Source organism: Rhea pennata, chromosome 4, assembly GCF_028389875.1.
Source record: "Rhea pennata isolate bPtePen1 chromosome 4, bPtePen1.pri, whole genome shotgun sequence".
Lineage (NCBI taxonomy): Eukaryota > Metazoa > Chordata > Aves > Rheiformes > Rheidae > Rhea > Rhea pennata.
The window spans coordinates 32,317,854-32,335,297 of record NC_084666.1 but is presented as its reverse complement, the minus strand read 5'-3'; the positions used below and the strand labels follow the sequence as shown (position 1 = coordinate 32,335,297).

The 17,444-nt window shown below is 37.7% G+C and overlaps 1 protein-coding gene across 1 annotated transcript in view; it reads right to left on the bottom strand.

Annotated features, from left to right (window-relative positions):
- SLC7A2 (solute carrier family 7 member 2) overlaps positions 1 to 17,444 on the bottom strand; it is a 58,086-nt gene that overhangs the window by 16,450 nt on the left and 24,192 nt on the right. The gene's annotated exons all lie outside the window — the stretch shown is intronic.

Here is a 17,444-nt window from a genome sequence, read left to right as displayed (position 1 = left end):
CATAAAGAATTTTTATTACAGTAACTAATTAATACATTCTATGATTGACAGTGTTCCATGACATTAAATAAGCTGACGTGCACTTTTTACCCAGGAAACTTATAAGGAAATCACTATGCCTAATTTTCTATCTAGCGCATATTTTTCTAGGGAAAGATATTTATCATCTTTAGGTTTATTATACTACTGTAAAAACAGAACAATTGTTTTCTGTTTAACTGCTATTGACTTCTTCTCAACCATCTCTAAAACAGAATGAGAACAGATGTCTGTTATCTTGTATGTCATAAGTAGTTTTAAGATAGGGATCAGCACCAACTTAAAATAAGGATTTTTAACATCCAAAATTCAAGGCTACAAATAGCAAAAGTTTTAAAATACAGCATTCTGACAGAGCCAACACAGTTTGCTTTTGGATTCAAATGAATGTTTTTTACCTTTATGATTCACTTGAGTAAAGACTGCTGGACAGCAGATTGAAATAGCGTTCTTAGGCCCTCCCGCATCAACTGTGTTTCCCAAAAGTAATTATAGAAAGATGTATGATCTTTCTTCCGTAAAGGAAAGATCATACAAGTCTCCCTCACAAACACCTAACAAAAACTGACAGGACGATTGCCCATCCCACACTCAGTGCAGTTCTTCAATATTCTGAATGCACATCGTGCAGTGGGGTGCAATCAGCTTATGCATACGATCTCGGCTTTTCCGAGCAGCCGTGTCCCAAAGGTGTGCGGCGATCCCCTATCCTGTGATACGAGCGCCTGCAGGAAGAACGGTGCCCATCCTGCTTCCCTACTCGGAGAATGCAGTAGCTGGGGATTCAACGCGTTTGATTGCACACTAGGACACTGGAATCACATAGATAAAGTCACGCCGAAGAGAGACACCATTACTGTAAAGCTCTTGTATGTATTCGATTGGATTGGATTGTAGGTGACAGACAGTTTGGTAAGAATTAAGAGCTCCTGCAACAATATATAATGTGATTGACAAACTTCTCTTCCCAAAACCGGCATCTGCTCTGAGTGTCATTTCTTCATTGATATTCAATCTGTGGCTTAAAACACCTGTGACCATCTTTTCCCTCCGATGTTTTCTTTGCAATCCATACCAGAAAGAATCTATACTGTGTTCATAATCTGTGAAGTGGAACCCTCCTAGGAACTGAGAATCTTTTTTGTTTAGATGAACATATTCTGCTGGTAGATTCCTCCTCAATACGAATCAGTTTCCAGGATCTGTAGAGAGCATTTCTATTCACAACAGTTCAATGTACTAATTTGCATCCAGATGGATATCTGACTATTGCCAGGACAATACAGAGTCAGAAGTAAGAGAACTGTCATCCTGAAAGCAAGCGTGCTTTAAAAAAAAAATCCTATTGCATATAAAAAAGAGACCTCTGAGTGGAAACATTCTCCCTCTATTCCTGAAATAGCTCCTCAAGTGCAGTTAATCATGCAGCTTTTGTCTTTAAGAAGATTCTTGCTAAAAGACCATCTCCATTTCCTCTCAAGGAATGGGAAGTAAATCAGTGATAATGAATGGAATGAATACCTTTGGGCAGAGGTGCTTAATGCCCATTAGAAAGGCGTTAGCTACCCAGGCGCAGTTCAGCAAGACTGGGAATTTCCCAAAGCTTTACTGCAATTAGGCAGTCCTTTTAACCTCTGAGAGAGAAGTATCTCCCTATGGTATCTAGACTTCTTTCATTGAGGAGATTCCACACAACAGCTCCGAAACTAACATGATGTGAATGCTGGCAAAGACAGAAGATACACATAAGCTCTCCTGAGGGGAATCAACACTGATTTTTTCAGGCCAAATTCCTTACTGTAGTTCCTGAATTCTTTAGTAAGAGCAGCTTTTCTTTTGGCCTCGGGCTCATGTCTTCCATTCCTTCAAAGGCAGATATCTCTGTCCTGGGTTTGACATGGTTGCCCAAGACCACTGGATTCTTCTCACAGTGACACTTCTGTAGCTTTATCTATCACTTAGGCTGCTATATTAATATACTTACTAGGCTGCAGCACATGGCTAGAGACAGCAATACTCTTGTGACTCCATGGCCTTCCCATTAGTAATTTCAATGATGCAGACTCAAGGCATTTTTAAGGGGTGATTTTTCGCCCAAATGATAGTTCAGGTGGTGTTCCATTAATAGGAAATAATACTTTGACAGTTGTTGTTCTCACAACACCAGTCCATTTCCAGCTTGGAACTTGGACCAAGTTCCAAGACTTTTGTTGTATGAATGGAAGCTCAGATTGCCCTGCTTCTTTGCAATTTAGGAGAGTAAGTCCTGAAGGGTGCAAAGCCACCTACTGTGATGGCCAGACAGCTGATTTTTTTGTTTTTCCCACAGAGAAGGAATCCTTGGGACAAAATGTTAGGATTTTTTTCTGCTTGTATTTTCTCTGGTTCCCCTGGAGAGAACAGGAGCCAGTAAGATACCTATTCTGACTCATATCCCTCATACCACTCTTTCCTATTTAGCTTTTAAGAACCAGGGCATGGCACAACACAGGGTACAAGGTAAAAACTGAGTATCTGTAGAAGAAAAAAAAAATCTCTCGTACACATAAGAAACATATTATTTCAGGTATATCCTTCCTAATATACACTTGAAGAACACACATCCATCTACAAATACCACTACAACCCAAAATGTCTTAGATGTTTTCTAAGTTTATTATGCACATATGCTTATTAAACAATGTATAACTCTGCCTCATAACTGCTGCTGTGTGCTGCGTACCAAATGCAGTGTGCTGCCTCAGACGTGGCCCCATTTCTGATTTGGCTGAGACAAGCAAAGGATCCAGTATTAGTCAGTTCATACTTGATAGGGAAGTGTAGCAGGAAGAACCGAGGAGCTTATGAGGATATCTGGCCTCCACGCAGGCCCTAATGACCTAGGTGGTGAAAAAGTGTCTTCAGAAATCAATGACAAGCTTAGTCTTTTTCTAAGGTGTCACCTCTAGGACAGATTCTTCAACATATTACTCACTTCACAAGAAGAACTGAGACAATGCATACTGACTCAGAAATACAATTTACTGTATGTAGTTCTGCGGCTTGGGTACTAACCTACAGAAGCAAACAAGGTAACAGCTGGGTGTGCCTTTTGGTGGCAGCATTGTCCTAGATAAGCTTACAGTGACTGCAACCACACTCTTATAAAGAGTCTTACTAATTCTGCATGATAGTAAAAACCTCATCTTCTTCCTTGCCATTGATATTTAGCACAGAGAGGAACACAAAAGAGGGTAAGCAAGGGGAAGGAACAGGAATAGGCAAGCGATGGTATCTCATACTTTCTGACCAGCACCTCCTAGTATTTTTCTGCTGTCTCCACACTATCACTGTCTTCTCAGTCACTACTGCCTCCTTTAACCACTGTAGTCTAAACCTATCTTTTCCTGCCAGGCTGTTGTGGCCTCTGCTGCTGTTCGTGCTACCAGCACTGCCGCCGCCGTTAAGTACCACCAGCAGAGCTTACTGGCCCTGGCTCTTCTCTGAGCCTTCTTAGAGAGGCACACCTGTCAGGTTGGGAAATGGTGGCTTTGGTAATAGAGTGGGCAATCAGTCAAGAAGGAAGTGACCTCTCAACACTTTGCCACAGACAGAACTCACAGTGCTTCTGAGGCATTTCGGGGCATTTCCCTTACTTTCCTGAGGGCAGAATTAGATGCCTGCATGTCTCTGGATTCAAAGGACAATAGGCAACTAGCAGTCGGTCAAGCTGGGACGAGCTGTTCACAGAGTTTAAGGATTCAATCCTGAGCAGTACAGAGCTTAAGCACAGAAAATCAGTGACACAAAAACAAAAAGGGAAAATGCACTTGTGCTGACCAACAACGTACAGTTATTTCTGAGTTAGGAGAGGAGCAGATCCAACCTATTGCTTCTCCTCTGTGCACTGTACTTCATTTCAATGTGCTCCACTTTACAGAGACATCTGTCCCAAACAAACTGGTGGCTCTCTGGCTCTGCCTACAGAGACATCTGTCCCAAACAAACTGGTGGCTCTCTGGCTCTGCCTACACTAGGTCACTCCTGAAGCCTCTTTGTGCTAAGTCCTTCGTTAGCTACAAATTCACCCTATAACATGGAATATGTCTCCAATAGCTGTCTGAGAAAGGGAAACCCCAGTCCAACTGCCTTAGACTTGAGAATCAATGTTCAGTGTTTATCCAGTCCTGCCCAGGCTTTCTTTGAACATATTCCTACCCAGAATTCCCGTGCTGTGCACATTATAACTGAGAGTTTTACCCCTTCAACAGGGGATAGGGCAGGAGAACTTAGCTTGGACCAGAGAAGAACTGGACAGATCTATCTAACAGAAGGAAAAAACCCAGAAAACTTCCTCACTTCTCACAAACATTTTACAATATTTATCAGAATACCTGAACAAGTACAGATTCTTCTCCTATCTCTTCTGTTCTTTATTGTCCTAGGTTTTTTTCTCTAAGGTAGCTGCTGATGGACCCTTCTTCCTTTCTTCTTTCCTGGCCACTCTTAAACTAGATAGTTTACTGCTTGATCACTGCTCATCTGAAGGCTAATCTAAGTGGATGAGTTCAATCTTACAGTCCATACCAGGCCTGTCCTATAGTGGTTCCAGTTGAATGGATTATCAGGAATATTTAATGGTCTCTTCTAATAGTAAAAGTATTGGGGCAAAAAGCCTGTAAATACACAAGCAATTCAAGGCACAAAGCCTCCATGTGCAAAGTTTTTATTGATCTTTAAAACTGCTTTGACTGCTTCACAGTCATGTAAAGTCTACCATTTTTTTCAAAATATTTTCCATGTTAAAAGACTCAACAACCAGCAGCCTCCTACTGCAAAACAAAACACACACAATAGGTGGATATTGACAGATACAGAACAGATGTGTGACAGAGCAGAAATCTATCATACAGTTAGTCTGTATTGTACCACGCTCTTTTATTCAAAAGTAGTATTTTAATTCAATTATATGAAATGAATGGTTGAAATTAGTACTTATCAAACCAAGTGGAAAAAAACAAAGCAAGTGGAAAAAAACAAAACTTTTGATTGAACTCCCACTGTGCTACAGTTATAATTCAACATTTCATACTAAATTTTCCATTAGAAGTTCTAATAAAAAAGATAAAAATATCTAATATGGAAAACAAGTGTTATAAAGCAATATAAAACTTTGGAAAGTTGTTAAGCTATTCTCAAGATGTATGCTTAGAGTTTCTTGAAGCATAGGTAATTTAAAGATATTTTATTTCTTACTTATTAAACTATTTAGTTGATCTTATATATTACATTGTAACTGTCAGATGCAGTACTTTATATTCTAAATGGCATATAAGTTATGGAGAAAACACCTCAAAGCCTTCAGAAAGTTTGCATCATATTCAAAATGGGGAAATATATACATATACACATTATATATAGATTATTTTTTCAGCCTCAGTTTCCTGCAAAAAACTGTGAAAGCTCTGCCAGCATTTTATATTTTCCAACTATAGATTTGGGGATAAAAATGTATTTGATCTTAAATAAATTTAGCCTAATTCAAAGTTTCAGTATTATATTGATTAGAGTTGGTGCAGTAATATATGAAAGTTAAAAATTCAGCTCAGAGTTTAAGCAAAATTGTATAGTCTGTGATTCCATCTGTGTTCATATATGCACACATAATACGTGATTTTAGCTTCTTGTGTCAAAAAAGTTGATGCTATGCCCAAGACTTTCACTGAATTTCTAATATTCTGGCATATTTAAAGTGATATATTTAAATTATACTCAAAGCCTGAAAACTGGAAAGCAGCACCTGTCAGAGAAGTCTAATAAGTATAAAATGGAAAAGGAAAGATTCACCTCCTGAAAGTAGAAATACCTTCCATTTAGCCTAAGAAGGAAAATGTAAATTACAACTCCTATAGTAATAAAAAAATTTGCATTTAGTCAGAGCCACAATACTGCTGCAAGTATATGAATTTAATACTGCACACCACAGATCCTGCTATTCAAAAACCACATATGTTAAAGTTTCAGACGAAAAGCTACATTGTTTTCAGGTTACTTCTTTTAGCAGTAAACTTTCATTACAAACCTGATTCAGAGCAACTTCCGCTAGGCAAACTTCTGCTTGTCTTACCAAGTCCTGAACTTCTGTATTCTTAAATGTAAGAGTAATGGTGTGAAGTGATTTTCTTAAAATATTTGCTTTAAAAGCAAACTGTAGGTGGTGCGAGAGCTGCGGCTGGAGGGGGTGGAGGCTCGGCAGCGCCAGGGGATTGGAGGGCTCTAAGCCGGCTAAGCTATTGCCCGGCCAAGGCGGGCAGGCAGGCAGGGCGAGAGTCTTACTGCTGTCCAGAAAAATCATGCCCATTACCTTCACAGCACAACAGCAACTTAGAATACCATTTTTCTGCATTTAAACAAGCACTGTTGTGAAGGTATCCCCCATACATCCACAGGGGACTCTTTCCACACACCCCAAATTAAAAAATAAAAGACATCGAACTGCATCTCCCACTGTGAAAGCTAAGTTTTCCCCGCTTCCACATTTGTTGCCCTTGTAATAAATAATCTGACTTTGAAACATATTGAAGGTTACTTTGCAATGCTAATCTTTGAGTCCAGAATCCAATAGTGCAGCATGAATAATGGTTTTGCTGAATAATTTTTAGAAGAATAGAAATAATTTGAGAAGTACTGCTGTGGTTAGAAACAGCACGGAACAGAGTATATTTACAGAGCCTGGTTAGAGACCATTCCCCAGTTATGTTGAACTGCGGTAGACACACCGCATAGCTTGTTCTCTTTTATACGGCTTGAAAAATAAAAATGCTTTAAGATTGGAATTAGAATAGTCCAAATATTCCTGTGACACAGTCAATAAATAGACCTCGGTTTCTTAAAAATTAGCTTCCAGAATAAACTAAACTCCAATGAATAAGATACAGCTGTATTTTTATTACTTCCAATGGCAGACAAACCCACCCCAAACATGTAGTAGCATTTCCAATCAACATTATTCATAGCACATTGTTTCTCTTAAAACACTTGTGTTTCAATATTCCTTTTTTTTTTTTTGTTTATAGAACACTGCAGCAGGAGCCTTGCTGCAAAAAGCCTTATGCTTCTCTTCATTAAAAGATCTTTCTTAAGAAAATATGCCAATGAAACAGAGAAAAACAGAAGCTGTGCCAGCTCCCTCTGTAACTTGCTCTCAGCTTTCAGTTTTCCCCAAGTGCAAAGTCTGCCACTGTTGAGGGAACACAGAGGGTCCTTCCTCCATTTCCCTGGAAAAATCCTACTTCCTACGGCCACACACGAAGGACAAGGATAATCCTCCCTTAGCTATCCTAGACCCAAAGAGAACACCTCCAAAAAGAGAGTGCTCCACAGGGGTAGGTCATATTTCAGGAATAGGAGGCCAGATGCCATTTCTACTTTATCCAAGGTGATTCCTTTCTTAAAAGCACAAAAAAGTGTAGAGAAGAAGTCTACATATAAGGTCTTGTTCATTAAAACTCCAATGATACCAGCAGTCGTGCTTCCCTCATGCTGACCTCATCTGCAGTAAATATGAGCTCTAGCTCCTTCCCAAATAAGCCTTTCCCACTTCTGAAGTTCAGGAAATCTTGTTCTCATATCTCCACCTTCCAGCAATTGCATGTTACCGCCTGCTTTTCAGACATTTTCTCTGTATTTCAGGCCTAATTGCCAAAAGTCAATTATCAGCCTCCTATTCTCATGTTCCTCTTGCTATTTAGCTTAAGAAATACCCAGTCAGAAGACAGCAACAAGGAGAAATTATGTTAGGAGAGCAAGCTGTTAAACCGACAACGCTTCTTGTGTGGAAATATGCAGAAATTGTGCTTAAGGAGCATCACTCTGACCCATGACAGTATCTAGGCATTTTTTCCTCTAATTCACCACCCTCTAGGAAGTTCATGAATCACTTGAAAACTTTCCAGCTCCTGGATAATTATTCATGTGGATTTTAGTTAACTTCATCAAGGTCAATCGTAAATCATTTCCAAACATGTAGATATATTACAATTTGTTATTAATGTAAAAATTAAGTAATTTATTGCTTAATTTGCTTGCAAATATATCTTACAGATTGGAAAAACATCCCTGCCATTTTGAAAAAAAATTAGTTGCTTCATAATCTGCTGAATACGCAGACCCTCTTCTACTCGTCTTCAAAAAGCTACCTTCCCAAGGCCTACTTTCGACAGGATGGCAGTCCAGGCTATCTCCACAGAAAAGCCCAATGTGAAGGTAGCCTACAGTTAGTGTTTTGCTTCGATGGCTTTCTAGTAGACTCCACAAGCTTCATGATGATGCAACTGTATTGGGTTACTCTATGAATTTATTCACAAAGTACTTTGTCATACTTGGAGCTGAAACTGCTGTCTGCAGTATCACCGTGAGAACAATACTTCACATGAATGATTCCCAGGTGACTTTATTAATTATTAATATAGACAGTTTGGCAACAAAAACTCAAAACATTTTGCAGAAAAAACTTTTAAAGCAAATGACATTAAATATTCAATATCCAAACCTCAACATCTACACTGTGCACTGATTTTTAGGGTACCTCATCAAATATCCTCATCTTCTGGCCAGGTAGCAGCACAGAAAGAAGATTTCCTGGACAGCATCTGGGACAGGAGCAACATTATCCCATTGTCACATTTCTGCTTTTCAGCGTGTCACAGATTTTTGTATCGCTAAAAAGATATTAATATATGTATTTAAATGTATATCACTACGGAGGTTGTCATGAAGTGCCCATGAAAATTTTGGCAGATACACAGGCAGGATTAATTCGAGCAACTGGAAAGACCTGGGGAGCCATTTGAGATTACGGAAAAACACATACAAGTGATGATGTTGATGCTGAAGTGAAGGCTTTTGAAATTTAATGCTTAAACTTGAAATTTAGATTAATTATTTAGTAAAAGTAATATGGGAGTTCACACATGGCTCTGATTCTAGAATTGTGAAGATTATAAAAGACAATGTTGCATCCGATTACTATATGTTAATATGGGAAGGGTTTTATAACTACTAGCAACTACTTTTTAAATATGGCCTACAAAATATACAGGCGATACAGATGTGAAACCAACAGGAGAATGGGCCCAAATTTAAAGATAGGAACTTGAATTTTGTATTTCAAAGAGAATAAGCTTAAGAAAATGGTTTAATTTCAAATGTGCATTTCTGTAGACCTATTAATTCCTTATAATCATAATTCTTCCTATAAGATCTACAAAATATCTATAAAATATTTTATAGACATTTTATATGCTTTATACAATACTTTATATACAAGCATTGTTTGCATTTGTTTATACACACATGCTAAAACCTTTCACACTGTGCAGAATTAACACAGAGCCGTCCAGGACATGTTGTCATATTCACAGAGCAAGACAAACAATTCTTGGTATTAAATACACAACCCTGGTGAGCCAATAGCAAAAATACAAATTATATCATTGGGGTCAGGACTTGATTCAAAATACGGACTTTGAGCTAGGAAACAGGAAGAAGTAGACGGTGATGATAAAATGTACTAACCCTTTCTTTACCAATAATATGCAACCACAAAACCGGATGATTGTTCACACTTTTCCATAATAAATGTTTTAGGGATGTGCTTTTTTAATTCCATATGTCTTTTTTCCTTATTCACTGCAATCTTTACCATTCTCTCCATTTATTCAGTGAACAATCAAGAAAAGAAAAGGAATCACCCACTCTTATTCCACAATACAACACAATTGTATACTTCTTGGGTAAATTTACTCCCCAAGTAAAATCGAAATATTACCAAGCAAATTATTTCTCTATTTTAAATTTAATTGCAAGTGCTAAAACATACATTGCAATGCTTTTATTTAGATAGTTTATACATTTTAAAATATATAACCATCTAGTACATATGCACATTCAGGTTACTAGAGTTCGCAAAAATACATTTACTCACTGAAAACTGGAAGATAAGGCACAGCTATTCATTCATCTGTGTAACTATGGCATCTCCAGAACTTTATTTGGTATTATTTCTAATTGTGAGGCACTAGATTATCTGGGATTGCCTCTTTAGAGGAAGATCTTCCTTTTATGGTAAACGCCAGAAACAAGAATATGGTAAGTCAGATATAGTATTAACTGGATTCCTCTTTGCTTCTTGCCTTGCTTCACTTTTATTCTTGACCTTACTATAGCACAGATTTATCATTTCAAAGTTATCCTTCAGAGGCTGCATAAATTAGTTCAAAATTTCATCTGCATTCTTTAAATCAATAGCAGAAATTCTAGTGACATTAGTGGGGCTACAGCTTCACTTTCAGGTGTATTTTCTGGATTTTTTGGAGAGACCAGCTGCCTCAGATAATAATTCATCCCTGTTAACACTCATAAATTTATGGATTATTACAAAGACAGGTAAAAGTTGCACTGCTGTGGTTCATTTGACTATCTAAAAAATAACCCAGAGGATAGTAGCATACAGCTATGTCTACAATGCTAAAGGCATTCAAAGCCAGAACAGTCCCTGGCTCCCACTCAAGAGACGTGGAATACATTGGCCAAATGAAACAGCTTGCATCTGCCCTGATCAGGTCCAGAGCACTGTGGGGTAGATCAGCATGACCCCACTACACAGTGTTTGGTCCAGGTGTCCTGTGGACTCTCAGAAATAGTTTTGTGCATGTGATTTCACTTAAGTGTACTCGAAACTACAAGATGGCCATGTTGTCAGCCAGCAGAGTGGCATTTCCATAGGTTCAGCCCGAAGGTATGTCTGCACACCTCAGAGTGTGACATTGCAGCATCAGCGTGGGGGTTTGTGAAGGCACAGGGACTAGTGGTATACCACAGCATGACACCAGATCCAAGGCACTCTGGACAAGACTGAGCATACACACTGGTATCTGGAGTGACCAGTCTGCAATAGCGTACACAGCCTTCATCTCAGAGGAGATCACTGCTGCTCTCCGAAAAGGAGCTGTGCAGCACCCACATGGCTCCTATGTTACTTCCGCTGGGAGACCACAGGCTGGCAACAACCCAGAAACTAAGATATCTGTCAGCATAGACAAACTCTATGGATATTATTAGGACACAGTGCTCTTCCTTAACTCCCTATAATATTCTGAAGACAGTTTTAGTTTTTGTATCTAAGTGTCTTATGCATGGAACAAATGCTCTCTAGTCCACTTGAGCTCCCAGTTTATTTTAATCTACAAATCCAGCTGTTTTGACCAACAGAAGTATTGCACAGCTTAGGCTCTGGCTTTAGAGACTTCTTTTCTCCTCTTTAGCAACTACATCACACTTGGATTAATCTAACATGGCTCATCCAGCAGTCCTCAGATTTGTTTACTCTGCCAAAGGATTTTAATGGCATGTTCTCTCCCAAAACAATTTGATTAGAAATTCTCTTCTTAATATGAAACCATTGGCCACATTAGAAGCAGTGAATTGAGAGAGAGAACTATTTTATGTTATTTATTTTGTTTTTCTATGGAAAGCTCCTTTCTGTTATGATCTGCCTGAACATATTTTCATTGATTTATGCAAAAATTTATGCCTAAGGAATGGTTAGAATTTAAAAAAAAAAAAAAGAAAGAAAGAAACTAAACCTCAATTTATTTGTGAAAAGAACACTTTCATAGACAAGCAAAATATAGTAGGAGCCCAAATGACAAATTGCATCTGAATAAAAGCTTTTCTGCAGTTGACTCTACTTTTCTTGTAGCTATAGCCTCCCAGAATTCAGCCAGTAACAAGCTAAAAGCTGCAGAGTTTGAAATAACTGAAGGTTCTCTAACTTTGCAAAAGGGTATCCATGCGCTTGCCCTTTCAGCTACCCATATTACATTAAAAAAAAAAAAAAAAAAAGAAGTTAAACATGAACAAAAGTGCTTGCAGCATTGGGGCCTAAGTCAACCGTTACAATCTTTGACAGTGCTCTGAATAAAGTGAGCTGCCTAGCCTTGGAAGCCAGGACTTTGCAGTCAACTGTGACAACTGTAACTTTTGACAATCACAAGGAAAAAGTGTGACATGGTTTGTACAGGCTGTATGAATCTCCCAGGATTGAAGATGTATTTATTAGTATTCATCCATTCATGAGCATTCATCCATTCACTAGTATTCAAAGATAGCTGGTTTAACTACCATGAGTCAAAATTAGTAAACTTATACAATCAGAGGGACAGCTTGCAAACTAAATACCAGAGGAAGAGTGTAATAGGAGTAGCTGTATACTCTATTTAATAAATAGAGTTTTGATTTTTAACTGCAAATAAAGCCACATATTAAGAGGGCTCATTTCTGCATGTTAGAGAGATCTAATGATGAGAGCAAAGAGACTCGCTAGGAAATTTCTGATCAATTCATTGAAGTCTAAAACTCCCATAAGAATGTACTAGATTCAAAGAAAAATAAATTTTAGAAAGGTGAAGGTCCACCTAACAGAGATCTGTGAGCACCTGTATAGATTCCCACAAGTTCTATACCCGGGTTAGTCTTCATAGTGCTAAGAAAAATGAATCTGTAGGTTATTTATACATAAAAACTGAAATCCAGGTTCTTGCAAAAGAAAGATCAGTGCAGTTTGTGTGCTAATCTAAATAATATGAACCTAATTACATAAGAGTAAAGAATCTTTATAAAGCTCTACAGTAATATAAGCTAACTCTAAATTATGACAGAAGCATTTTTGATGAAAATAAATTACACTTCCACACTTTAAAAGGGCCTCAAATCTTAACTTTCTTTACAAGAAATACATCTTCATAAAAATATTTGTATACTATTAGAATAATATAAGCATGAAAACTAAATCTACTAACCTGCATTTGACATGTAAGAAGGGTTACATTAGGCACAAATGCCAACTAGTTATTTTGACCCTGGAATGAGTAATTTGACCTAATATTAAGCATGTCCCAAGTAGTCACCAGCTATCATTCACTGAATTCTAAATATTCCCAAGGGATCTAAAGAAACTGTAATGCTGACTCATAGACCTGTCCCCAGGTCTAAAATCAGTACTTTGGAGAAACTGTGGAGAAGGAATTTAACTATTTAAAGCCATACTCTAAAAAAATCCACATGCACTTTTTTGGCCCAAATCCATGCCTCGAATATAGCATACATATAAATAAATAGCAAGTTTAGAGAGAAAAGATTGTAATGAATAAAAAGAAGAGCCAAGAAAGTCAAAGTTAAAAGTAACACTTGACGTGCAATTAGAAATAAAGTGTGATGCTAGGTTTTGACAAGACTACAACCGAACGCTTTCACATCCCCGAGCCCTGGCACAGGAGCCCCGGACACTGGTCCATGTTGCAGCTTGTCAAGGAGTAGGAACGAGGACTTGCAAACCAGCTGAAGTGCAAGGATACCTCCTAATCAGATGCAAGAAGCTAAAAAAGCAAAACATCACTTGTTGTAGGATGTGGAATTACCCAGAGAAACACTATTACGTGAAGTGCTTGCCTGCAATATCAGGGTGATGCCACTTCTGACGACAGTCCAAGATGGATGCTTAGGCCAAATACATGGCAACATACTACTGAGCATGTATCTTCTCTTCTAAAGGCAACTTAAATATGTAATTAGGTTCATTTTATAGTATTTTTCCTAGCTTATGTAAATGCAAATACTATTTTTAAATAGTACTTAAATCTCAAAACTTAAAAAAAACTTACTGAGCTTTTTAACTACATAATGGGGTGCTGACTTATTACTACAAACTGTATCATTAATTACACAATGTTTTCTTTAGTTATTTTGAATGTGTTCCCTTTATGGTTTTTAAGCTTGACTTGACCTAGTTATCACTTTCTTCACTATCTGAATTAATCGTTTGAAAATTAATTTCCAATCCTTCTAAAATATACAGCTGTCATCCTTCCACTTACTCTTTTTTCCTCAGCCAAATTATGTCTGTTCTGAGTTTGTCGGGGCTCTTTATTGTTGAAGGAGGATTTTAGATCTTTCAGTATTTTGAGTCTTTCATTTATACAAGATTAAGAGTGTTATTTTTCCCTGTATCAAAAAAGAAAAAATTTACAGTTAGCATCTTCAATGAAAACACAGTTTTTTTCATACTCAACGCTACACAACCCAACCTAAGAGGGAGAAATATTCTGAATAGGAATATATTCCAAATAGGAATAGGAATATTATCTCCATTTCTACTTAATTCTTGAGGTATGCTACTAAGAATCATTTTCCATGCTGGAAAGTGCCTGTAAAAACGATATGCAGGTTGTTGTTTCTATTTACTGTTTCTTAAGTTGTTTTTAATCAATAACAGGGCTTTACCTCTCACCCCATGGTTACTAAGTTTCCATAACAGCCTCTTGTGTAAGACATTAGCAAGAGCCTCTTAAAGTCTAAATCAGAACAACTCCATCTATTTTACCCTCTTCAAAAACAGTGAAAATAAAAAATAAAATTCTGATGAACTAGCAAAATAGTATTTACCATTACAAATATAATGCCGGATTTTCTTTTCTATTCTAAAAGGAAGATAAGAATAATGATTTAAGGATAAAATTAAATCCCAAGCCTTTTTTCTGCTGAAAACTGTATTGATTTGCAGAAAGCTGCTGATTCCCCACAACAGATCCAGCTACTGATTTTAAAGCAGAAATTATGAGAACCCTTTCAGCAGCCTGAACTCCAGAAGTAGATTCTGAAATCTGTAAAAAGTCTGCATAATTTTTGGAACAGCTTCAGCTGTGTGCTCCTTTGGGGAAACATTTCACCAGCACAAAAAGTAGCATAATCTAGTGATGTGAGAATGGAAATTAGGCAAAGAACTGATGAGTCACCTCATTTCCCTACTTCCTGCCTATCCTCAGCCCCTGGTTTTATGGAGGTTTTATCAGCTTCAGGGATTCTTGCTTAGGGAGGTTGCTTAGTTCCATCCCTAGGTCACAGCACATTTTTCTTGCAGCCAATTTGATCAGTGCACCACACAATTACAGGCTACAGTGAATCTTTTTGTTTAAAGAGACAGGCTGCAAAACTTAATTTTCTGTATCAATTTATTGAAAACTATTTTTAAAACCTCATTTTATACAGAAATATAAAAGTGGGCTTCTTCCCCTCTCCTTTTTCCTATGGGGCACGGAGAAGGAAGAAGAAAGTATGGAGGAAAGGGAAAAGATGAATGTATCTAATTTAGGACCAAAAGAATTCATGGATAAACTGAAAATAGCCTATCTTACAAAATATCATGGAGAAAGGGAAGGGAGGAAATTCCTATTACACATTTTATTTGTTGCTATCTGCTTTTCCATGGGACATGGAAAAGATTCCATTTTAAAGGGATACAAAACACTCTCAATACTAGATTTAGCCCTTTGCAAACAATTTGTAGCATTTTTAGATCAGAATGTCTCCCCGCACTAAAAGCCTGAAATGCATATCCACCGTGGCCACTTACTTTCATGCTCTATTTCAATTACAGTGCATTCTCCCGATGAAAATGAGCCTCCAGTAGTAACAGTGCCTACTTCTCTCATTTGGAAAGTATTTTGCCATGTGCAATTGTTTTCCTTGTGCAGGAACTTTATCTTTTATAAATTGTTAGAATTAGGCTTTTTTTTAATAAATTACTTTCAGATAATACAGTGTAAGCATTTTTAAAGATTCAAAACATAACAGACATTATTTCACAGTCACACCTTTGTCCACCTCCTTGTTAGCTTTCCTGTTGCACAAAAAAACCAGAGATTCAAGAACAAGTAATGTTCTATCACTAAAATATTATTAGAAAAATACATCTGTTGTCAGTTTGCATAAAAATTAGGTTAGCTATTCAAGGTGTCACAACTTGCTCTGAATGGAACATCTAATTAAGTAAAGTATGTGCTAATTATCTACCAATTAAAACACTTTTTAAAAGGCTTACATAAATCTGAGAACTGTATTCCCTGAATTTGCATATTTCATTTATCTTAAGCCAAATTAAGACAGTCTTACATAAAGGTTTTGAAAAATCTCCTTGGTAGATAAATACCACCCTGAAATAATTGCAAATTATTTATGGTGGGATCTCTCACTGGATTTGTAAAAGCTTTTAATGTTAAATCAGAGAAGTTTTGCTTCCATTCCATATGAAAATGTAATTCCCTGACATCCCTATATCATTGGTGGATACCTCTGAGGCCAAACAGAACTAGTGTGTTAAGTGCATTGGCTGTCATTGTCAGGCTTATATGCCAAAACAGCATGAGCGGGGATAATTAATCCACATGAAATAAATAAGTACTCTCTACAAGGTTTAATCCTGGAAATAGCATTATTTTCTGTTAAATTAAGTGGTGCTAAAAACACTCAGCATTTCTTGGGGATGCTTTGCACTCTGCTGAATCAAACACTTCTTTCAAATATGCAGTCCTCAAAATAATCGGTCTGTAAGGTCTCCATAGCAACCCCATTACGCAATATTACTCTTTGACATTAAATGTAGAGTCAAGACAGATGCTCTGAATATACACTATCCACATCAAGAACTTATAAATCTTAGCATCCAACATTATTTATAACTGAGGTAACTAATGCCAGTGAGTTCCCTTTTCATCACTGGCTTTAAATAGCACCACTACATTTAATGCATCCTGAACAGAGCTTGAAAAGCACTATAACCTTCAACTGAGTAACTTTTTTTTAAAGAGTTTCAAATTTCTCAGTATTTTTGAAGCATATAAATATTTTCTGAAGCAATAAAAAGCTTGACTGCACATACCATCTCACAGGTTAAACATGACTAAGACTTTAAAACCCAGCAAAAACCAACAGTGACCTATCACACACTGCAGCCTGATCATAAGATTTCCATGTGGCCGAGTAAGGGCTGCGGGCAGTGCCCCAGCGGTAACGTGACCGTGTGCTGCAGCCTTCCACGCAGCCTGCACTGCCACGAACTGAACTGCTCCGTTCAATCACGTAGCATAGCCTTGCACATAGCAAGGGTCTGCTACGTGTAACAGCCTTTGAAGATACATAGAAAACCCTTCATGAACTTCCCTAGGCAAAGATGCAGGTGTGGTTCTCTCCTCTTGCCTCTTACTCAAATCACAGCCACGCATGACAGTAGCATAACCCCGGTGAAGGCTGCTGCTCCCCAGAGCTGCTCAGAGCTGACTGACTGCATTCAGCTTAAAACACTGGCAAGTCTACCTGAAGAAATCAGATCTTGGTATGAATCCAAAACAAGCAATAGCAGCAGAGCCATTTCCACAAAGATGTGCAAGCTAGCACAAACGTAGGTTCACACAGGGATGAATACTCTGAAAATATTAAATGACACATGAATAAGACAAACACCTCAGACAACGCACAATTTGTGTGCATGTGTGTGTGCATCTGTGTTTCCAGTCAGACACCTGATGGTGATC